This window comes from Choloepus didactylus, chromosome 20, assembly GCF_015220235.1.
Source record: "Choloepus didactylus isolate mChoDid1 chromosome 20, mChoDid1.pri, whole genome shotgun sequence".
Taxonomy (NCBI): Eukaryota; Metazoa; Chordata; class Mammalia; order Pilosa; family Megalonychidae; genus Choloepus; species Choloepus didactylus.
In genome coordinates this window covers 6,346,045-6,371,322 of record NC_051326.1, presented here as the reverse complement: position 1 = coordinate 6,371,322, position 25,278 = coordinate 6,346,045, and the positions used below count along the sequence as shown (strand labels likewise).

Genomic DNA, 25,278 nt, shown 5'->3' with positions numbered 1-25,278 from the left:
AACTAAAAATAAGAACTTCAAGAGGTCCTACTTGGAAATGGGTCCACACCCACGGGAATGACGATTAAGATGAAGAACAAGTCTGTTGGGGTATGTAATTCAACCTACCGCAGGCTTTCCCACACATTCATGGAAGCCCATCGAGAGCACAGTGCAGGTGAGGGGGACACAGAGTGAGGGAGACACGCTGATGCCGCAGGGAGGCCACAGTCTAGACAGAGAGGCAGACCCCCATAGCTGGAAGGTAACTGATTGAGAAAACCAGCCCGTGGCCCACACATGCTTTTCACTCTGAAATAGCACAGTTTGGTCAGCCAGGAAGAAAATATGAGGATAATTGGAACATCCCCCACTGGCCAAGCCCTATATAAAAATGAAATTCAGGAAAATGACCCCGAATTACATAGGTCCTTTTTTAAAGCCAGAGTTTGATTTTTCTCCCCACAATTCATCAGCATCCACATTTATTTGCAGACTCAACTCCTGCTGTGCAGTAAAGCTTGGGGGAGAAGAAATAGTACCTGGTGTGCCCACGCCAGTGAAGTCCTATAGGTGGACTCTGGAAGTAAGACCATCTGGGGTCATCGGTTAAAGCAGAACTGCAGAATTTCATGGATATCTTGGTTATTCTCAGGCCTGGGGCTATCCAACAGCTGCATCCAATTACCTAGGATGCCCTTAAGAAATACAAGCCCTGAGTCCTTCCTCCAGAGACTGAAATTCAGTAAATGTGAGATAAGAGCTGAATGACTAATCTTTTCTAAAGTTTCTCAAGGTGTTCTGGTGAGCAGTGAGATTTGGAAAATAGTGCCCTGGAGATAACTATTCTTTTCCAGAATAAAAATGAACGGGACCATGTAGGCAGTCTACCCGGGATGCACAAAATAAATAATGGCCAGGAATTCAAAGCTGTCAAAATCAGGGCCTAGAGCAACTTGAGGACTTCTAGACATGTGCAAGTGGACCTAGAAGGCCACAGGGAATCTATGCCCCTTTTAAATTGGCAAAACCTGGATTTTGAAAGATCTCTCATTGGCAGAGGAGAAAATGAAGAAACACTGCCAACTGAAAGCATATAAAATCATTCTGCCACATAATAGAGAAAATTAGCCTGAAACAAGAAAGGAAAAGTCAACCCCAGAAAAAAAAAAAAGGATTCCTAAAATAAACAGCATATTTAAAAATATATGCTTTATGGTGGCTCGAAGCTGTTATGTACACCAGAAAAACTTGTTCTTAAATCTAATCCACTCCTGATTGACTTAGTTTTATTCTCAAATATAACTCTCCCATATAGGCTTGACTGCAGAATAAGATTCTATTGAACCTTTGAAAAGAACTATATTGTCACTGAAAGTAAAGAGACCTGGTATGAATATTTTCTTCAGAATTCTTAAGGATCTGGAAGAGCACAGTATCATTTAAAGAAAGTTTTATTTCATTTACAGAAGCATAGTCTTCCATACTGAGAAAAAGCAAAAACAAAGATGAAGGGCTCCCTCATAGTCCCATAAAAAAATAAAACACCAAACATAATCCCAACGACACTCCAAGAAAAATAACCATACTTAAGTTTTTTCTTCATCAGTTTAGTCAGGTCTATGTAATTAGTTCTCATTTGGCTGGACCTTTGGGTGGCAGCTGCTTTCCGGAAGTCATCTGCTTCTAGACTAGAAAGAGGCTTGAAAACATGATTTGTACCCTGGTGCTGTGTGACAATTGTCTAAGCAATGTCAGTTTGGAAGCCTCTCCCCAGGTCTATTCCCGGAAGCATAACCATCGAGGAGGACTGGCATAGCTCTTTCCCCAGGTCCGTCTTTGTTGAAGACCCAATCTCGACTCTCTAGCTTGTAACTGAGGCTCCGGGCACGAGAGGAAGGGAGAAACCACCTGCTGATGCGGACAATGCTGGCGGAGTGACCCACAATGTTACAGTGAAGGAAAGTAGTCTGTTCTCGCAGGGTCCACCATGCGCAACGAACCCGAGGACTGGCCAATGTTTCTCCCGTAGGAAAGAATGCATTATGATGCTCGCATGCATTAAAACAATCTCCAGGGCCTTTCAAGTCATCCTGAAAAGAGTACAATTTCTGAAGTATATTGATATTAACAACAGCCTCTTATCTAAACAAAATGTATCAAGGACGGAAGGATGAGCTTCTCTTTTTGATTCGACACTCCCTGTGCAGCCCCTGGGTAGGGCTGAGTGATTTTAGAAACCCAGAGCATATCCTATAAGGGCAATTATAAGGTAAAACAACATCCTTCATGTTGACCAAGGACTCTCTGAACACTGTAGAGATAGTCCAGGTATAAAGACACCTTGAAATTTTCCCCTGAATTTAGTGTCTTGATGTCAGGAAGGTAAAATAATTCAGAGGAGAGAAGAGGTCATTTATTTACATAAGCTCTTAGGTGCTTAAAACAATGAATGATTTTAACTTGTCTCTTTATTAATCAAAGTGACAATACAAAAGTTTTAAATGAACCATAAAAAGGTAATGTAATTATAAGAACAGTTATTTCAGGAGTTCAGAAGTTTTATAGCTTGTTTTTAATAATCAAGGGCATAAAAGCACATAGCAAAGTAATTTTGTTGCTTTTTTGGAAGATTAACTAGATGGATAACTCTTTGCTACCTGTATTTTTGAACAGGCTGAATACTAAAAGACAAATTTGTCATTTTAGCAGAGGGAAGACCAAATTCCACTCTTGCATTAATATAATATTTGGTAGCAAAAAATTCCTTTACTTTTTAAAATTTTGAATACAAAGAAAACTGACCAATTTTAATGTTTCATTGCTTCCTTTCCTATTATCTGTAGTTATTATAAATCAAGGCACATAATGTTTTCTTTCTACAAACCATTTAACTTGCTATATCCATTTAAATTTTGTTTTCACTGTCCTCTTTCACATTTTAAAATAACCATAATTGTTACTTTAAGACAAAACCACTCTCTATTTCTCTTGATTATTTTGTTTATTCGCTTGGACTTCTCTGTCATCATTGTCCCCAGTACAGCCTCAATGACTCAACTTTTAACCAAATTATCTCACTTTCCTTTCACAGAAACAAATTGCAAAGTAGGTAATCCAAAACTTTACTACATACACAAGCAGGCCAGCCAAACTCATGAGCCCATGTAATATGACCCCCATCAGCTGCACCCAGATACATTCTTTTCACACCTTAAGAGTCCAAAATTAACACTGTCCATAATATGACAAAGTTATAGTCACATTACAATATATAAAATAAGAAGCAAAAGTATATATATTTGAAATTATGCTTTGACCATTATTTCAATTGTCTATCTTAGAAATTATCAAGAAATTAAATGATTATTCATTTAACTCTAGATCATATGAATTAGTTTAAAGTTTCAAGTGACTTGAGGACCTTCAAAATTATATTAAAGCTGAAATACGACAGAGCAAAATAATTACCACTGGTATCAAGAGTCTACAATTATTATTGAATTTATTTGAATATGTAATGTTATATGTATCATAATTTTTGAACACTTATATTGCATTCCACACTGGTAAAAGCAGGGGGAAGACATACAGTTGTTTTAAGCCAATAGTATATAAGGAATCTGATTTGTCACAGGATTTTTCTTAATTGCATGAACTTTAGCTTCTTTCAGAAAAAAATCTTCTGAGCCAGTGGTTTCTCTGAGGAAAGGTTTTAGGTTTTGTTTTAGGGTTTTGTGTTTTTTCTTTTCCCTAAAAGTTTAGCTCATCTAATGTATTAGAAGTTTAGTTTCTTTATTTTCTGGGAATTCTAGTAATGTTCAATTTATGCAAGAGCTTCTCAGCCTCAATAAACTAATAAAAACAGAGTTCCTTTAATTTAAGAAACTTTACAAACTTAAGTATTAATATCCTCCAGCTGTAGGAAATATTTCACTCTTGCCCAGTAAGAGGTAAAGGCTTTTTTCAATTACAAACACAAGGACACGCCAAGAGCTTGCACTTCAGTTCGACAACTTCAGCCGCAGGTCAAGGGTAAACAACAGAAGCACAAACACTCACTGGCCCAGATCTCTAAGTTGCTCTTCTCCTTTGTATTCTGGTCAAAATATTTTATGAAGTAATTTCAGCTCACAAATGGAGGACAACAAGATAGCTAGCCAGATTCTCTGTCTGTCTTGCATGGTAAGGCCAGACTCCCAGTCACTGCTGTCATCAGTGGGAAGTGGCTCGCTGACCATGTGCAAGCCAAACTCCGGTGCATACAGGGGGCTTCTCAGCTGCTCCGATGAGCCAGGCTCAGGGGTCCCACCTCCACTGGTTTCTGGAACTGGCACAGCATGTGTCTAATAAACTTGGCCATGAACCAGAAACACTGATAAATGAAAACACACAGAACCAGAAGAAATAAAATCTAGGGCAATGGATGGATGGATGGATGGATGGATTCACTCATGGAAATACATGTATACAAGAAACTTCCCAAAATTCAAACTGAATAAAAAATATTTTTATGTTCACAGATCAGCACCACAAATATAGATAGGGGCTTGCATGACATACTTCTAAGGTATGACACTAGTACAGAGAGTTAACAACAGAATGGTAAATGGGAAAAATAAACCTATTGCATACTAGGGACTATAATTAATAGGAACACTTACTGCTACCACACAAATACCAAGGACAAATAACTAAGGGCTGAAAAGAGCTATGAGGTGTTTGGTGTTGAGAGAATCGTTTAAAATGGGGAGTGGTGAGGATTATACAACCAGGTGATGATAATGTGAGATATGAATGGATTATTGTGGATATAACATATGCTATGTGAACTTAGGAACTCCCTGCTTTATAAGTCAAGCCCTCGATCGTAAGGCTTGCTCTGGTTGCAGAGGGAAGGCTAAGACCACCTATAATTATGCCTAGGAGTCACTTAAAATGTGGACTTTCTCTCTCTAAGCCTAACTCTGCAAATAAGTTCATCACCCTCCCCCCAACATGGGACAGGACCCCCAGGTGAATGAGTCTCCCTGGTGACATGGGACACAGATTCCAAGAATAAACTTGACCCTGGCATCAAGGGATTGAGAATGCCTTTTTGACCAAAAGGGGGAAAAGACAGATAATAAAATATGGTTTCAGTGGCTAAGAGCATTAAAATAAGGTCAAGAGGCTGTCCTGGAGGTTACTCTTATGCAAGCTTCAGCTAGATATGCCAAATAACCACAGTATGATAAGCCCAATCCCAAAAACCCTAAAGAATACCCGGATCCCTATATGACACTCTAGAGTTTCACTCCCTAAGTTTATCCTTCAGAAACTTAAATCCTTCAGAGAGCTCCTCTGCCAGCTAAGTCCCAATACCCAGAGGCAATAGCCTCTTCAAGAACATCAACCAGATGTGTCCCCTTCTCCCATAAAGCTGACAGCCTCTTCAACATGAGCAAGTCAGGGTGGTCACTGCCTAGACATCTCTGAAGATTGGGAAAATGATTAAACTAGAGGAAGGGGTAGTAACAGACAAGATGGAATTTAGCAAAGGATTATGAATACTGAATCTCCATATAATTTTCTTCTTCTTAGTCGCTAAGGTATTAGAATAGCTAGAAGGAAGGAATTAAAATGGTAGAGCTGTTACCCATAGCATCCTTTGAAATTTGTTCTATAGTTACTTGTTACATTGTAATTTGAAAGTTATCACCTTTTTGTATATATGTTATATTTCACAATAAGGAAATAATTGAAACTATGGTATTGTAACATAACATTTTTGGAAATTTCCTGTATAACTACTTGTTAAATCATACTTTCAAAGATATTACCTTTTGGCATTTATTTTATATTTCACAATAAGGAAATAACAGAAACTGTGGAACTGTAACCCATAACATTCTTTGAAATTTGCTTTCTAACTGCTTATTATATTGCATTTGGAAAGTCATCACTTCTATGTATATATGTTATATTTTACATTAAAAAAATATGACAAAAATAACAAAAATAAAACTAGTTTTAGATTTTTCTTCACTATCTACAAAATTTTAAGAGGAAAGTAAAAAAAAAAATATGATACAAGGACATCCTATTCAGTGTGACAAAAACTTGCCATTAATGTCTAAAGGCAACAGATACAAGCCCTCAAATATACAAAAGCTCAGAAAATATACTACTCATAAACCTTCCCTGAAGAAAGAGAAAAAAAAAGAAATTATTGAAAGACAGGCTCCAGCCAAGTGGTAGATGAATCAAAGAAGGAGAAATCTGTAGCACTCTATATTCTTTGCTTCAAAACATTATTGCTTTTTTATTGATGTTGATTTGGATGTTTAACTAATATCTGATTCATGAAATAGAAACCTCCTTGAAAGCAGGGGCATATCTGTTCTAGTTAGCTCTGTTCATTAGTATCTACCACTGCCTAGCAGAGTATTTCATCCAAAGGAGAAACATTAAAAGTATTGCTGAACAGATAACACATGACTTATAATGTTTGTGAACACTGGAGCCAGTGAAATACATAAATTGCATAAATAATAATATGATTCAAAATCCTGTGCACTGGGACTCTGGAAAACAAAAATGTCCTCCCCTTGTGCAGTTCAAAACTGCCTGAATTTCTATTACCATAGTTTAGTTAAATAACAATAGTCCCCCAACAACCTGTCAAAACACCTCAAATTTCAGTTATTACGGTATATTAACTGTGAGTGATTGCAGAAAGACACACACAGGCAGCAAAGCATGTGGTCATGTTGTCTCCTTGTTTACCAGGGATAAAGCCACAGGAAATTTTACAAAAAATGGATAATCAAAACAGGGAACCGGGAAACAAAGATGAAAGCACAACAAAGAAACGAAAGTGATTTTGCTAGAAGTGAAATTTGATTCCAACCTACATAAAGTTATGCAAAAAAACAGGTGACTGGAAATGTTGACACTTCTGCTGTTTGAGACTCCAGATATGTAGCCAGAGGAACTTTATGAAGGTTAACTTAGTGACATAAATGGTGAAAGTGTTTGTGACAAAATAAGGGTGAAGATGTCCTAGAGGAAGTGATGATGACAAAAACTTCATATTAGAGGGACACTTGGAGATATTTCATGACATTGAAAATGTAAAGGGTAAAATGCTGAAGCTAATCCAAACTTAGAAAGGAATTTGAAAATTCATTGAGGCATAGAAAGGATGCTTGTTCTGTATTGTAAGTTGTATGATGAGAACAAGAGGGCAAGCCCTGTTCAAACTATTCTTGATAAGATTTTTTCAGGTACAATCCACATATAATAAAATTCACCCATTTAAAGTGTACATACTTTGTTTTTTACAGAGAAATAAAACACTTTAATCCTCAAAATTTCTAACCTTTTAAATTACAGTGCAATTGATATGAAATTAGAAATCAATCACAGAAGGATGTTTGGGGAGTTCAAAAAATGTGGAAATCAAACACACTCCTAAATTACCAATGGTTTAAAGAAGAAATCATAAGAAAATTACAAAATAGTTTCAGATGAATGGAAGCAAAACACAACATAGCAGAAGTTATGTGTTGCAGTGAAAGCAGTGGCTAGACAGAATTTAAAGCTGAAAATGCCTATATTATAAAGGAGAGAAAATAACAAATCAACAAACAAACCTTTCACCAAAGAAACTAAAAAAGAAGAGCAAACTAAACCCACAGCAGCAGAAGAAAAGGATTAATCAAGATTAGAACATAAATAAAGTAGAGAACAGAAAAATAAGAGAGAATATCAACAAAACAACAAAAATCAGTCTTTGAGAAGGTCAACAAAATTGACAAACTTTTTACTGGATTGACCAAGATAGAGAGAACACAAATTATTTAAATGAGGAATGAAAGATGGGACATCACTACCCAACCTTACAAAATAAAAACGAATGTAAAGGAATACGGTGAACCATCGTATGCCAATACATTAGTTACCTTAAATGAAATGGACAAATTTCTAGAAAGCCAAAAACTACAAAAACTGACTCAAGAAGAAATTTTTTTAAAAATCTGAATAAGTCTATAAAAAGCAAAGAGAATTAGCAATCAAAACTACCCACAAAGCAAAGCCCAAACCCAGAGGGCTTTGCAGAATTCTACCAAACTTTTAAAGAGAAACTAGCCCAGTCCTTCACAAACTCTTCCAAAAACAAGAAGAGGAAGGAACACTTCCCAACTCCTTCTAAGAGGTCAGTATTACCCTGATACCAAAAGCAGAAAAAGACATCGCAAGAAAAGAAAACAACATACCGATAGACTCTTATGAATATAGATGCAAAATTCCTCCACAAAATATAACCAAACTGAATCCAGCAACATATTAAAAGGATGATACACCATGACCAACTGAGAATTATCCCAGGAATTCCGTCTATCTGTCTTTCTTCCTATCTATCTATCATCATTATCTTTCTCCAAGTATAGCTTAAGTTTTATCTATGAAGTAAGAAATATAATATTTTTTTTCTAAATTATGTATTATTGTATATCAAATTTCCTCTTTGGCCTAATGGTAATTAGTAATAGTAATAATACTCCTATAGAGTATTTTCATATTTCTAAGCACTTGGGTATTTAACATAGTTTAATGGCATTGTTCGAAAGTAGCTTCCACAATATGTGCCTTTTTGAGTTTATATGGGTGATCTGATCCACTGACTATTAGAATCCCCTCCTGCTGAGGTCACACTCTGGTAAGAATTCACATGGGGCACAAAATAAAGATTGAGTTGATTCCATAGATAAGTTTGGGGGAGTAATATCATCTTAAGAATATTAAGTCTTCCATCCACGAATACAGAATGTTTTTACATTTAGTTAGGTCTCCTTTAGTTTCTTCAAGAATGTTTATGCAGTTTTCATAGTACAATTCTTGCACTTCTTAAAAATATTTATTCCTAAGTATTCTGAAAATCAACCAATGTAATGGCACTGAAGCCATTTAAAGGTTTTCCATACCCAAATGGAAAACCAGCCAGGTTATTCCGAAATTATTAACTTTCAGGTATTTTAGACATTATGCTGAGACCTTCCAGTTGAGTTCATGGATCCAATAGACCTTTTGTTCCAGTGTTTTCAGTCTCCACATGATAAAATCAGGCTGCCCCGCAGAAGCCACGAAGGGTCAGGTTTCATAGTGGCAATTAAGAGATTTATGGAAAACAATGGATGTGTTCTATAATTTTTCATTCTCACAATTCCAGAGGAAAGCTATTTTGTGTTTCCATTTTGCTGCCCTTGAGACTAGATGAGTTCTAAGAAAAAGAGGTTTTGTGCCTGGTGAGGCTACCTGGTTTTCCAGGATGATGGAGACCATTTTCTGATGGTGGGAAAGGCTAGAAAGGGCCACTCCAGCCCTCCCGGGGTGAGCGGTGCCGCGACTCCTCTGAGCCTGCACCCATCATCTTCATCTGCTTTCCAGGCAGTTCATGGGGTGGATACTTCTTCTGAGGCCTGCAGAGCCCATGGGTCCTCTTCCAGAACACCCTCTTGCTCAGGACCCCCCATGCCAGCAGGTCCCCTGAAGGCTGACAGCACGACCCCTCCACATGCTGGTGGGTCTGACCTCAAGTTCCCTGAGCACTGGGCAGCAGCCCCAGATCCCACGTGGTGTCCTGCTGCTCTACTGTTCCCTTCTGGAAGGCTTGGAGCTACCAAGTTCATAAAATGCAGGTAGTCCTCAGCAACCCATCAGATGGAATTCCAGTGACACAGTGTTATCCTATACCCCAAGAATACTGCTTTATTTTAATAGAAAGGGATTTTAGAAAATACCTAGCTCACCATATCCCCAATTTAAATATGAATAAACAAACATAGTGATTCACTCAGTAAAGATCTCACTGCATGTTAGAAGCCTAAGGACTAGAAATTCCATTTCCAAGGCTTCTCACGGACAGAACCACCAAGAAAAGGTTAGGAAAAATTAGACAATATTTCCTCTCTAGAGGTGAACTCATTTTTACTATGCATTGTTTTTACCAACAGCTAAAGTCTTCTGGTGTTTCCATTCTCGTTTTCTGCACCATTTGCCTTGGTCAAATCAATTAAACTGTATCTGCGAATTTGATCTAACTGCTTTTTAAGCTGATAAAAAAGCTGACAGAGCACCTCTACAAAATAAATCATCTTTTTTCCTTTACGATGATGCTTGCTGCCCAGAAACTTATTAAGTAATGATCTGGGTCTCTTCTGAAATGTTCTGCCAGGAGAACTTTGCATATAATGCCCCAAAGCCTCTACGGGGCATTTTTTCTGGATTCACTGATTGATCAGCCTTGTGGCTTGGCTGCTTGTTCTGAGAGATTTGTACAGCGTGTGACCCCTTAGAGGAGTTAAAAGGCCCCGGGTTGTGTGAAGGTCACCCTGGTTGCGTTATCCACGGAAGTCAGGACAGAAGAAACACTGAATCTCCTGACATCAACTGGGCCTCAAGTCCTGGCCTAAGCGGTGTGCTGTGATATGAGGCCCTCTGTCTCTGAAAGAGTATCCGTGCCTGAGCTCAACCCCAAACCAATTAAATAAGAGCACCCAGGAGGGAGGCCTGCTGTCCCACGCGACACGAGTGAGATGCCGGCTTCGGGGACTACTGCTCTAGAGCATCGATGGGCCCCAGAACCCCAACGGATGCCAAGGCTCTCACATCCCCATCAGGACCAAGGGAAACAGAGGCCCTCAAAATGGCGGCCAGAACCAAGGAGAGAACACCTGGCTCCCCCTCCGCTGCCCCGGCTCCGCAATGGGCAGGTCGCTGCACACCCTTCGCTCCGTGGGATGTGGCTGTGGCCGCAGCGTGTGGTCTCCCTGGCCCCCGCCTCGGGAAGAGCTCAGGAAACCGCAGCTGTGGTGCTCCCGACCACTTCCCAGGGGACATGACCCAGCGTCACGTGCTCTCCTAGCCCAGGGTGCAGAAGCCTTTTCCTAATTACCGACTGACTTTCCTGATTGTCAAAAATAAACATATTCTCCCTATAAAAATGTGAAAAATATTAAATGCAGAATTCTAAAAAAAAAACAAACCAAAAGCACCTCATGGACTCAAGTGAACAAGAGGAAAGAAAATGGTAACCACAAAGGCAAAATAAAACTTTCAGATCAAACTTTAGAAAGATAAAGGCAAAGGTTTTGATTCTTGCTGAGATGATGAACTCGCCTGGGCTGCTAGTTCTTTCTCCCCAAGATCAATCCCAGAGAAACTACAGGAGAGAGAGTGAATTTGTATCTGAGAAACAGAAAAACCACAGGAGACGAAAGGTTTCCCTGAACTGGTGCGTGTGGAGCAGGAGCGGGTGTGTGGGGTCAGCCGGGAGAAGGAGCAGGGGTTAGGTGGGGAGCTGCAAGTCTTGCTCTGCCTCCCCGGTCTATTGCCAGCCTCCAAGATGGCCCCCGAGGAGCCTCAAACCCTCATCGTCACGTCCTCGTCTAGTCCCTTCCCACAACAAAAAGGGCCGAGCTGTAACCAATACCGTAACGCAGAAATCAGAGTATGTGGAACACTTGTGATTTTCTATTACTAAAAACCAGTGCTGCGATGACCAGTATCACTGCACACTCATCTTTGCCAATGTGTACAAATCTTTCGTTAAGAAATAATTCCTAAAAGTGGATTTGCTGAATCACAGAGCATGGAGAATTTAAATGCATACTGCCAAACTGCACTCTAGAAACAGTGAATCAATTAAATTCCCACTCTGAGTGTGGAGAAAGCCAGTTTTCCCATTTTATGTTATTATTTGGGGGTTTTAATCCTTGTGAATGTGTTGAGCAAAAAATTGTATACCTTGCCCATCCCTCTGGTTATTGTGTTTCAAGCTGTGTGTTTTTTTTTTAAATATAAAATTTGTGTTCATCTCCTTTATCCACTTGTCTTATCACCAATAAACACGCATCAACACCACCACCACCATGCGCACATCACATAACAGCCTAGAGTGTATGACTTACTGGTACATCATTTTTAAGACTCACACCCCTGCAAGGTTATAATAATATTTAATATTTACTGAGTGCTACCTATGTGCTAGGCATCATTCTAAACACTTCCCATGGAGCATCTGATTTAATTCTTACAGCATCCCTTGACAGAAGGTACTATCATTCCCATTTTACAGAGGAGAAAATTCATCCAGTGTCTCACAGTTAGTAGAGTTCAGATGTAAGAAGGGCTGGTGTTATTAGCACCATTTCTTTAACAGATGATAAATTGAGGGTCAGAGCAACGTGAGCAGCTCAAGGGCACACAGCAGGTCAGAGATGGAGTCAGAAGTCAACTGGCAACTTCCTCCCCACCACTCCTCTAGACATTTAACTTCTGAATCATCACTATTTCCACTCGGCTGATGCTTATTGCTTTAAAGAGACTTCCAAAATTAGGGGAAGGCATGTGCATGCAGCAAGTATAGAGATGGAATGTTACGAAATGTCTGTCTATATATCTACCTACCTGTGTTTATCTATCTGTCTATCTAGAGAAATCTGTGGGCATCCCATGGGAGAAGCTAACAAAGTTATGCAGCTTCTGAGGCAATCTATACTTAAAATTAAGCCACCAAGAATATCACAAATTGCCGGAAGGTGGGATAAAACCTTGCAATATCTCCTAGAGCTAATAATGAATTCAGCAAAGTGGCAGGGTACAAGATCAACCCCCCTCAAAATCACTAGGGTTTCTATACAAAAGCAATGAAGAATTGGAAGAAGAAATCAAGAAAAAAAAAATCCATTTACAATAACAACTAAAAGAATCAAATATCTAGGAATAAATCAAACCAAGGATGTAAAAGATTTATACAAGAAAACTACAAAACATTGCTAAAAGAAATCAAAGAAGACCTAAATAAACAGAAGGGTATTACATGTTCATGGATTTGAAGACTAAATATTGTTAAGATGTATATTTGTAAAAAAAAAAAAAAAAAATTGGTAACAAAGTGATTTACATATTTAACGCAATCCCAATCAAAATTCCAACAACCTTCTTTGCAGACATGGAAAAGCCAATCATCAAATCTATGTGGAAGGGAAAGGGGTCTCAAATAGCTAAAGCCATCTTGAAAAGAAGAATGAAGTTGGAGGACTCACACTTTCCTTTCTTAAAACTTATCACAAAGCTGCAGTAATCAAAACAGTGTGGTACTGGACTGGCACAAGGACAGATATACAGACCAATGGAATAGAATTGAATGCTCAGATATCAACCCTCATATTTATGACCAACTGATTTTTGATAAGGGGCAAAGACCACTCAATTGAGAAAGAAAAGACCCTTCAACAAATGGTGCTGGAGAAACTGGATCTCCATGTGCAGAAGAATGAAGGTGGATTCCTGGTAGAACCTGGAAGACATCATGTTGAGTGAAGTAAGCCAGACACAAAAGGACAAATATTGTATGGTCTCAGTGAAATGAAATAATTAGAATTAGCAGACTTATAGAGTCAAAATTTATAATTTAGTTTAACAGGGGGATGAGGTAGGAATAGGGAATAGGGAATTAAAGCTTATAGTGTACAAAATTTCTATTTGGAATGATAGAAATGCTTTGATAATAGATGGTGGTGTTGGTAGCACAATATTGTGAATGTAATTAACAGCACTGAAACATACATATCTGAATGTGGTTGCAAGGGGAAATATTAGGTTGTATGTGTAGTAACAGAATAAAAAATTTTAAAAATCCATGGATGATGTTAATAGTACAATTATAAAAATGTGCTTTCATCAATTCTAACAAGTTCATCGATGCCAATGCAGGGTGTTAATAATAGGGTGGTATATGGGAATCCTGTGTTTTGTGCATAATTGATCTGTAAACCCACAACTTCTCTAATTAAAAAAAATCTAATCACAAAAGTGACACCCCATCATCTTTGCCAATTTCTATTGATTAGAAGTAAGTTGGTAGGCCACCCCACTCCACCCCCTCAGGGAGAAAGTATTTCACAAGGGCTTGAATTCCAGCAGCACAATCATTAGGGGCCGGAGTCAGCCCATCACAATCTCTATCCCACCCAATAATTCGTGTTTCATTACCTTGCTTTATTTTCTTCATAGCTCTTGTCACTATCTAAAGTTACATTATTTACTTTCATGTCCACCTTCCACCACAAGACTATGAGCACCTTGAGAATCTTGTCCTTGAGGTTAAGTGCCATATTCCCTGTGCCCAGAATAACACTGGGCATTTGGGTGGCACTCAATATTTGTAGAATATGCACATGAATGCGTGAATGAAGGCATACCTCTAATAAATGCATGACTTTTTAGTAATTGTTTTTTATAGGATACTAAAGTTAAAGCCCATATTGAGTGCCAAGACCACCCATGCATCTTGCTCCTTTTGCTTTGGGGTCAAGGTAACTTATCTACAAAACCTTTTTAGTATTATCTCTTTTTATTTGTCCTCAGATATTTAATCTTGAATTTTACAAAGTGGGAATGAAGTAAAACTTCCCTCTGATGAATGGCTCCATTACTGAAACTCAAATAAGAACCTCAGATCTGTTGGCAAAAATGGAGACGCAGAAAAAATTTGGAGTAGTCACTAGAGGTAAGTCCTATTTCATGATTTACAGACAAGCCAACTTTGAATTCAGAAACCAGAAAAGGTGGGGATTGCATCACCAAGGAAAAACAGGCACCCAGGCCTGGTCCTTGAGGGGAAAAAAAAACAAAACAAAAAGACGTATTTTTCCAAGAGGGCAGTGTATCTTCTTGGAAAAATTGGGGGCTTGGGGTCCAATTCTTCTTCTTCCAGTGATGAGCTGATAAACCATGGGGAAAAGCTCGCCAATCTCTGTGTCCCATTTTCCTCTTCTGTTCCTACTATCAGGGAGGGTTGGGAGATTGGAGAGAAGGAACCAGTGGCAAAGGTCTCCACTAATAATGAATGTTCAAGCATCTGGGGAAACCTCTAGCCCTGTAGGAAAGGCAGGACACACTATGTCGGAAAATGTTTCTTAACAGTAAGCACAAAGGAGAGCGTGGGGGGAAGGGGGAAGGGGACCCCCCAGGCACCCCAAGGGGTCTGAGAATTAGGTTAGAGCTTCATATCCCAAGGAAAGGTCAGAGAAGCATGGCCAACGGTAGTCACTGTTTAGTTAAATAAACATCAGGAACAGTTACATAGCTGTGCTTGCACCTGGCTTCAAATTTCACAAAGAGGATATCAAGCATATTTGTTACATCTGGTAGCTTCCCCAAATAACCACCATGGAATCTGGGGGAGTCTAGGGTCTTACACCATCTGGGAGAGTTTAAATTCAACTCCCTGGAGGTCAATGGGTGACATGAATGACCTACTAAATGTCAGAGAAAAGCCAGGAGGAGACTAGGTTCAGGAGAGAGTATAGAGCACGCTCTTCCTCTCAGGATCACAGAGAAGGAAAAAGACAGCACAGCAGCTAAAAGAACGGGGCATCAGCAAAGGGGGTATGGCAACATTCCTCTGTAACCCAGAGAGCAGTGACGCTCATTGACTGACAACATGGAGCAGCACAACTACCGCCTAAACTGCTATAGTGACCATCAGAGAGAACGGGGCAGCCTGCGGGGAAAGCCCTACAGGGTCCGGGACGGGAAGAGGATAGGGCTACCGAGAGCAGGGGCAGGAAAGGGCTCGGAAGAGTGGCTCATTGTAGTGCTGAGGGGCCCAAGTCTACAGGGGACCACAGCCAGATGTTTACTGCCAAGGCAAAAAAAAAAGAAAGAAAGAAAGAAAGAAAGATAAAAAAAGAGAAGAAACTAAGGAGCAGTGGGGTGTGCACGGCAGAGCTCCCGAGTTCAAATGCACACCTCCACCCCCCACTCCCCCCCACACACATTCACACACAAGATGGATGACTCTGAAGGAAACAGATATAATTCAGAAAAGAAAAGGTTTTTGTTTGGTTGGTTTTTTTTCAACTTTTAATTAATAACCTCACCTGATGTCTTGGCGGGCTTCATGGAAAACAGACGGAGAGGGATTCGCAGCTCTGGACAGAGGGGGATGTCAACTCGTGATGCCATGACACGGGAGGCCTCAGGTGAGCCACATGTGCTCAGGTGCTAGAAACGGTCCTTGAGATACTTCTAGAACCTCGGCATTGCTCAGTTACTAATTGTGGCTATCTGGGGAGGCGTTTGTGTCTGTCCCAGGAAGGACTTAGCAGGCGAATTCTCAGCAGCAGGGAGTGGGGCAATGGAGGGCTCCCTGTGGACGGGATCTGAGAGGCGCAATAGAGCATCCACTACAAACAACTTCAAAAGCCACTATGTCCATAAAATTAAAAAGTAAGGACAAATAAATTGACAAGAGAAAAAGTAATTGCCCTTGAAAATTAAAAAAAAAGATTGCCAAATAAAAATACATATTAGAAGCAAGTATATATGGAGTCAAGAAGACTAAAATCCATAACACAGGGTCCAAATTATCAGCAAAAATATCAGCAATAAAGAAGTTTCAATCAAGAGCACCAATTTATGAGAAATAAAGAACAATGAAAATGGATGGAAGGAAATTAGCAAATATTAATAGAATAGAATTTGCAGAAAGGAAGGAAACAAATAAAAGGGGGACCACCAAGTACTAAACAAGATTAAAAATAAAAATCAAACCCAAATATGCCTAGGAAATTTCAGAACATCAAGAATAAAGATAAGCTTCTAAAACTTTGGGACTAGGGCAGGGGATAGGAGAGTAGAGGGAAGGAATGGGAGGAAAAACAAACATCTTTCTTACATAGGAAAAAGAATCATCATGTTCATATCTGATTTATGACAGCACTGTGTCCACATCTCTAAAGGAAAATGTCTTTCCACCAAGAACTCCATCCCAGACAAACTGAATCAATAGTGAGCTCAAAATAAATTTCCCTCTCACAAATTCTTTATTAGGAACTTGCTTAAAGGTATTTTCTAATAAAAACAGGGGGTGTCAAGAAAGAGATTGAGGATTCAATCAGGAGAGAAAATAAAGGGAAGGCAATCCTGACAGTGATTCAGTACAGCCCAGAATGGGAAAAAATCAGAAGTGAAGCTTTCTGCAAAATGGGAGTTCCTGGATTAGAGAGAATTACTGAGATGTTGGACAAACCTAACATTGTTATGAAGGCAGGCTATGCTAGACTACAAAAAAAAGGCAATTGGAAACAATAGAGAGAAAAACCAAGTGCTCTACAAGAAATAAAGTAAATCATAGTACTCTGGCTCTGCAGTCAACAATTTTACTTAGTCAATAAAATAAATCCACTCTATCGATTTTAAACTTTTATAATGAACCTTTGGACAAAGCACAGAAGACTTAATTAAGGTTGAAGACTTTAAAGAAGTAGAGTGTAAAAGTTGAAAATCTAAAAGTAAAGTTGAAGATAAGAGAAGTTTGGAGGTAGAAGTGGGGAGAACAGAAATACAAGGTTAACCAATAAGAAAAATAAAAATATTAATGTAAGTATATGGGGGAGGGGTCCCAGATTACGAAAATGAATAAAGTTCTCATCAAGAAGTCAACAATTAATGTCTAAAGTTAATGTATCAATTAATGATTACATATGCATATTGTTTTGAATATGGCAGAAACTCCAGAAGAACTCAAAACAGAAATGCTTTAAATATTTATTTCTGTTAAATAGAATTGAGAATGGGGCAGGAGACTGTTCCCTATAAGTCTCAATGTTCCTGTTTGACCTGTTTGACCTTGTAAATAAATTACTTTCTTGAAGTTGCAGATAGGTGATTCAGATGATAGAAAAGCGATAGATTAGATAGATAGGTACAGATAGACAGATGATAGATAAAAGATAGATGGATGATGGATAGAGGATGATAGAAGAAAAAAGTAAATCAATAAAAAAAGCTTGGAGAAGAATTAATTCAAAGATGCTCCCTTCTTCTTTCCATCTGTTTACAATTATTCTATTATGAATTACTTTTGATTGAGAAAAGACAGTATCCAAAAAGTTAAAAATAAAAACCTGCTACTTTTACCAAATGATACCTTTTAACAGAAGCCAACACAATACAACAAATATTCACTGAATTCTTCCAATGAGCTAGGAACAGAGCTAATTTCTACAAAGTCTCTAGAGATAAGTAAGTCACATGCCCTGCCCTCAAACACATTCATAATTTATCTGTAGAGGATGACAGTTTCATAAATAAGTAAAGTACAAAGTAGAATAACAAGTACCAAAAAAAAAAAAAATAATAAGGCACTTATGGAAATCCAAAGGGGGAAAATTCACAAAGAGTTGAAGACATTCTTGAGGAAGACTCAACTGTAAAAGTCGGAAAGGCAGCACTACAGGCCAGCTCTGCTGCACACAGGGTGCATGGATCTGCCCGGGAAGAGGAGAAGTAGAAGGAAATCTTGCAGAGGATCTGGAATGCCAGGGAATGCCTTCTCTAGTCTGCAGTCTGCACCCATTAAATGTTTTTTTTTGTTTTTTGTTTGTTTGTTTGTTTGTTTTTTCTGTACGTGGTGAGAAGTAGGGAGATGTATCCTTCAGGATATCCTGGGTTATGCTGCAATCACAGACAAGCTGAAAAGAACAAAGGCTTATTTCATGCAACATATCCATCATGGTTGGACAGGAGAAGTCACCTGGGGAGCCAGCCTGAGGAAGGAGTCATCATCTCAAACATTGCTAGTCGTCAGGCCACGAGAAGAAGAGAGATTTCGAGGCTCTTGTACTGGCCTGTAAAATTTCAACCCAGAAAGAACACACCTTACTCCTGCTCACATTTCATAGGCAGGAAGAAATAATCACAGGACCCATCCATCCACAAGGGGCTGGGAAAAGCTCTCCTACCTGAAATGGGGGAGAACTGGAAATACTTGGGAACTATCAGTAATGACCACCAGCCATGTGGAGACTTATAACCCAGGTTGCATCTTACAAAGATAATTGTGTGTGATGATACATTGTAAAGTATAAAGTCTTATGTTCATTAGGCCAAAAAAAAAAATCCATTAAATGAAGCAGTGACTTATGCTGGGTAGCTGAACAGATATAAAGTATTGCCCTTTATAAAGCAAAGAGTATAATCAGCTTAGGGATTTAGAATAAATACCCAACAGGACTTATTAGGAAAGAAAGACTCCAAAGCCAAGGAAGTTTTAATTTTTTAATTTATTTTTATTTACTTATTCCAGCTCCCCCACAATCTTGATGCTAAACCCTGTTGAGATTTTGGGAAAAAAAAAAATTGCCAGATGTAATAAAAAGAAAGGAGCTTTGAGATATCAAATATGCATTAGAGACAGCTTCCAAAGGACAAAATCAAAATATTGAGGAACGTAGCATTTTTCAGCCAGAGCTGATTTTTCCATTTAAGAGCCACAAGGACATGGACAATTCCAGCAGGTTTGGCTTGGATTTTGTCCACTCTACCACCCTACTTCTCCCCCACCTTGTCAAAGTACAAGGGCAAGATTTCCTGGGTGAGTCCATAGATCACTGGAAGTTCCAAACTATTATCTGAATTGAGACATAAACTCACACAAAGGCCCCACCCCTAAGTCACTAGAGCTGACAGCCACTGGAAGGGACGTGCAGCGAAGATGCAGTGAGGAAACGGAGCCATTTGAAGAGGCTCATTTGAGGAAAAAGCTTGGATTAAAGAGATAAATCCTAACATCCTCCCATAAGTGGCTTTAAAGTACAGTCATTCCTTAGTCATATTTCAATATATTGTGTCACAGTTGTTTTATTTCATACTTATAAGGAAATGATGAGCTATGTATAAAAAAGTTTTTAATTTATAGAGATGAAATTATGCTTCACTGCTTACATCATTTTCTACATGATTAACTCCCTGTACTTATGACAGGAGAGTAGAAAGGACTGGAATTGCTCGTTAAGACAGTTATAAATACCACCCATCAGCGAAAACCATAAATGCCAAGGACACTCGAGCAGATTGATGAGGCCATCATTGTTAAACTATTAGAGATTCTAAAAATACGTCTATTAATGCTGTCGGCATCTATTATTCCACTCCCATTGCAGCAAATGCACAAATGATAAAGAATCCCACAATCAGATTAGCATTTCAAGATTTGACCATTTAATTACATTATGAAATTATGCAGATGCTATATGATGATAACCACAAAGCACATTGGTATATCTTTTGTAATTGCTATGAAAAATGTGTTGTATATCTTTCCAGATAAGATCACAGTAGCCTTGGAAGAGTGACTCAAATTCCTAGATTCAAAGGAAAATCTAGAATATTAACTAAATGATATTTCCAAACTAACCTATTTTGGGTTAAGAATGTTTTGTTCTTCAAAGGCTTCAAGTAGATTTAGACATGAAATAAGCAAATTTGTAGCTACCTGGTAGATATTAAGAACAAATGGAGTTGAAGCTTGTGTGTTTTAGAATCAGTGCAACCTCTTGTCCAAGGTTAAAGAGCTAATAAGTTACTTACTGATAAGTTACTTAAATAAAGGTTCTTTATCTGTGAGATGGAGATTATAATATTCAATTCACAATTAACTGAAATAAAGGAAAAATATGTGTAAAATATGCATTACAGTGCCTTCCACATGGAAGGTAGACAATCATGTGTTAATTTTTAATCAAAACGGTATTAACAGGGAAAGCAACTTTGCCCATTGTAGAGTAAGAGAAAATGTTGGTATAAAGTAATTCCAGGTCACACAACCCACAGAGAGGTATGTGGATTTACAATTAATACATAATATAAGAAGTGCTTTAGATAGGAAAAAAAAAGTTGAGACACTGTTTTCTTCCTGTATTGAACACAGGAGTGGACAACTATAGCAAATGGTAAATTTGAGGAGAGAGAGGTGAGGAGAACTACCCAACTGGTGAGACTTTTAAAGGAAGGGATAACGTGCAGAAAAAACATACTCAGATGTTACTGTCAGTGTCAGGACAGATATAGTGAGGTAAAGAAGACCATATTCAAAAGATGTACTGTACCAAAGTTGTGTCTTAAAATATTAATGAAACTGATATTTCCAACAAAGCCAGAAAGTTTCACTTTTATTGAACAACTTAATTTGAGTAAATAAAATGCATTTAAAATGGGGAAAGAGGTCAATTTTCATATTTTGATGTTCCACCCTAAAACCACATAATCTTCTATTCCAAGAGCAAAAATAAATTTGATTAAATTGGACTTCATCAAAATTAAAAACTTTTAAAATTCAAAACCCACCATCAAGAAAGTGAAAATACAGAACACAGACTGACAGAAATATTTGCAAATCATATACCCATTGAGGGACTTATATCCAGAATGTGTAAAGAACATTCACAACTCCAACACTAAAAACAAATTATCCAATTTTAAAATGGGTAAAATATTGAATAGACATTTCACCAAAGAAGATAAACAAATGGCAACAGGCACATAAAAAGATGCTCAACATGACCAGTCAGAGAGAAATGCAAATTAAATTAGCAGGGTACCATTTTACTGGTGGGTTATAATCAAGAAGACAAACAATAACAAGTCTTAACAAGGATCTGGTGGGCTGTAGAGAAACTAGAATCCTTATATACCACACAAAAGACCTCCTACCATGTACAACTCCACTGATATGAAATGTACAGGAAGGGCAATCTTTGGAAATAGGAAAAAGACCAGTGGTTGTCTGAGATGGGGGGGTGGGGAGGCATGAATGCAAAATAGCTACAATGGCCACAGAGATCTTTCTGAGGTGATGGACGTGTTCTGAGATTAGATGGCTGAAGGTTGCACAACTCTGTAAACATAATAACAATCATTAGATTTCCACACTCAAAATGGATGAATTTCATGGCATATAAATCATACCTCAGTAAAGTTGTTTATTAATGAAGGAAGGAATAAATGAATAAATAAGCTAAATGACTTGATAAAATTAGTAAATCTGCACAACCAGTGAGAGACACTTCTTAACCATGAGTACTAGCTTAGATATCTGACCAGAGCAAATGACATGCAAGGATTTCTGACTGGCTAATACAAATGTGGGTACTCAAGCAGATGGAAGCAAAGGCTGTCAGCTCAGGAAAAAATATTTAGAAAGCTGGAAATACTATGCAGAAGGCCAGCATTGTGCTATAGAACTCTGCGATGATGGAGATCTACAAATTTTCTGTAATCTAGCCATTAGGCACATGCGAATACTGAGCACTTTAAATAGGGCTGCTGAGGCTGAGGAATTGAATTTTTAATTTTATTTAGGTTTAATTTACTTAAAATTAAATAGCAACATGTAGCTAGTGGGTATCATATTTGTCAGTGCAGCCTTAGCCTAATCTAAAAAATAGATGGTCCTTTCAGACACTTACCCAATCTCTCACCTCAAAGCTGGCCGTAGTCATCAATTTCACCACGGTGGTCCTTCTCACATTTACTCAGCAAATATTTATGTATCCCCAACTATGTGGAAAACAAATTTGAGGATGTAAAAATAAATTGGCGTGTGTATATATTCAGAGAGGGAAACTGTGAGCTCCTGTCTTTAAGGATCTAACAGTCTAGTTGGGAAAACAATCACTCATGAATGGATACATTACATGGAAGGAAGTGGTACCTGAAGACACTCCAGAAGTGTGGTGGCAATTCAGGGGAGGGACAATCACTTCCAGCTTAGAAAATGAAAGATTATGGAAGTCTTGGAAGATGAGAAGTTGATTAGGGTCTTGGAAGTTGGGTTGACTTTGGTCATAATGAGGAAGAAGGGACATTCATGGCTAAAGGGACTTCATGAAAAAGAGAAAGGTGTAGGGCTGAGTGAAGAACAGTCACAATAGGTTGATTAAAAGAAAGTGGTCACATAATGAAATAGGAAGAAGTAAAGTGGTGAAGGAAGATTGAACCCAGACCTGGGGGTCTTTAATTCAACAAAAAGAGTTCAGATTTTATTCTAGAACTTTAGGAAATCAATGATTTTGTTTTTGGACCAGTGATTTGTGAATTAGAGCTAAACTTCAGGAAGGTTATTCAGATTATTCAGGAAGATACCCAATGGTCTTGAGTAGGAAAAGAGGTTAAAGGAAGAGAATCCAACTAAGACTGTCAGAGTTTTCTAGCCAAGACAGGATTAGGTCTTAACTTTAGAGTAGAAGGAACAGTTTTTAGTCCAGTTATGGTTTCTCCTGTGATAGAAGTTGTTATAAATGACCCTGATCTTTTTCCCTAGTTCCTCAACCCTGACATTTAAACAGCTACCTCTCAATTACCTGAGCTGAAAATACCTTGGTGGATGGTAGTTCCACACATTGAAATGAGCCATTCATTAACTAGAGCAGGTTTGAGATTAGGCTAGAATTTGATGCATTGAGTTTTGACATGCAGATCTGGAGGTATCTAGACAGCCAGGGAAATATTTCTTAGCTGTCGGAATAAGCATCTCAATGCCCCAGTTATTCTAGATACACAGTAAGAAGCATATTCCTAACTCGATCCAATCTTGTCTTTATTTACCCAACGCCACTGCCCAACCTCCCTCCCCAACCATACACACCTGCCAAACAGAAGCATTTTAATACTTGTAGCAGTTGGAATGTGGTGGAGAAGTCTGCACTCTACAATCCTTGCAGAGCATCTGACCAATCCAGGACAAACATGATCCAAGACAATAACACAGACTTGCTTTTTTTTCTAGCTCAAATTATTTCAAATATCCCCTGGTACAAACTCAGTTCTTTCTCCAAACAGCACTAAAAATAGGAAAAGGAATCTGTCCACCCTTGGTCAGAACTTCATGTTTAATGCTCTGGAACTTGGGTTTGTAAATGTTTGTGCTTTTCGGAGCTCCAACCCTGGCAGCTTGCCCTCCTTCCCCAGCTATGGCCTCCTGTAGTCCTTGTGTTGTCCTGTTGTGCCCACATGAGAGGTCACCTAGCTCCATCATAACCAGCAACTCCCTCAGCTCCTACACTCACACACACTTTGACTCACAACTCACACACAATTCACACACACACACACTCTCACAGTCACATACCCATCCATATATATTCACACACAGACACCACGGAATATCTCAAGTCTGTTTAAAGTTTAATGGTGGGGCCACCCAGTGACCCTTTTCCTCCGCCCTAAACACAGTGACTGCCTGTGGGAACTTCCTGTGTCCAGGGCCTGAGCCCAGAGGCAAATTTTCCCTGAATTTAAAAGAGAGGTTTTTTTTTCTTGTTGTTTTGCTCTTTCTCAGTTACATTGCCTCCTCAAATATAATTGCATAACTGTGGGAAACAAAGAAGTACCATTTTATGCAGACACGATTTCTTGCCAAATTTTACCCATACGCTGTCACAATGAAAAATGACAATACATTTTTGCAGCTTGTTACCATGTTAAGAATTTTCACATATGTATTTTTAAAAACTGATTCTCCCAGCAACTCTGCAAGGTAAATAGGGTAGGGATCCCTATCTCCAGTTTTCTAAGAGGAGAAACTGAGCTCGGGAGAAGTGACTGGCCCCATTGGAGGTGACACGGTTAGAGAGTGACATGTTCAAGCCCAGCTGGGTGCCCTCGTGCTTCTCCCATATTACTCACTTGCTTTGGATCACAGCTCTTGAGAGGGATGGCAAAGCTCCTGCAATTTTATTTGGTAACTCTTATATTTATATTTTTCCAAACATGTAAGAAAGTTGCAAAAATAGTACAAAGAATTCTCAGATGTCCTTCAGCAAGTACACTAAGTTGCAAACATCATGCAACATTATCTCTAAATACTTCAAGATACATTTCATAAGAACAGGGACGTTTCCCGCAAAACCTCAGAACAATAATCAAAATCAGGAAATTCCATTAATATTTAATTTATGTCAAGTGTCCCAATAAAATTTTTATAGATATTTTCCCCAGTCTAGGATCCAATCCAAGATCATGCATTACATTTACTTGTAAACTCGTAAATTTCCTTTGATCTGAAAATGTTCCTTGGCCTTTCTGTCATAATTTTGACATTTCTTTAAGAGAATGGATCTTTTATTTTGTAGCATATCACTCATCTTGGGATATATTTATATATATTTCCTCAGGATATGCATTTTGGCCAGAATCCTACTGAAGAGATTCTTTGTCCTTCTCATATCAGGAAGCATATGATGTAGGACTGCCCCGTAAGTGGTGACATTAACTTCAATTACTTGGTTAAGGTAATGCCTACGAGTTTGCTTCACTCTAAAGTGACTATTTCCCGTAATAATTAATAGTAATTTTTCAAGAAATATATTGAGACTATGTAAGTACCCTGTTCCTTATCAAACTTTCACCTCCTAGTTTTAGGATTCATTAATGAATCTTGCCTGAATCATTTATTATGCTCACAAA

General features: G+C 38.5%; 1 long non-coding RNA gene across 1 annotated transcript; it reads right to left on the bottom strand.

Annotated features, from left to right (window-relative positions):
* Positions 1–21,358: 21,358 nt before the first annotated feature.
* Positions 21,359–23,574, bottom strand: LOC119516855. The gene is made up of 3 exons (XR_005213383.1): positions 23,459–23,574; positions 22,281–22,371; positions 21,359–21,709 (listed from the first exon to the last, which is right to left on the bottom strand). It is a non-coding gene; the product is annotated as an uncharacterized LOC119516855 (long non-coding RNA).
* Between the last annotated feature and the right edge of the window lie 1,704 nt (positions 23,575–25,278).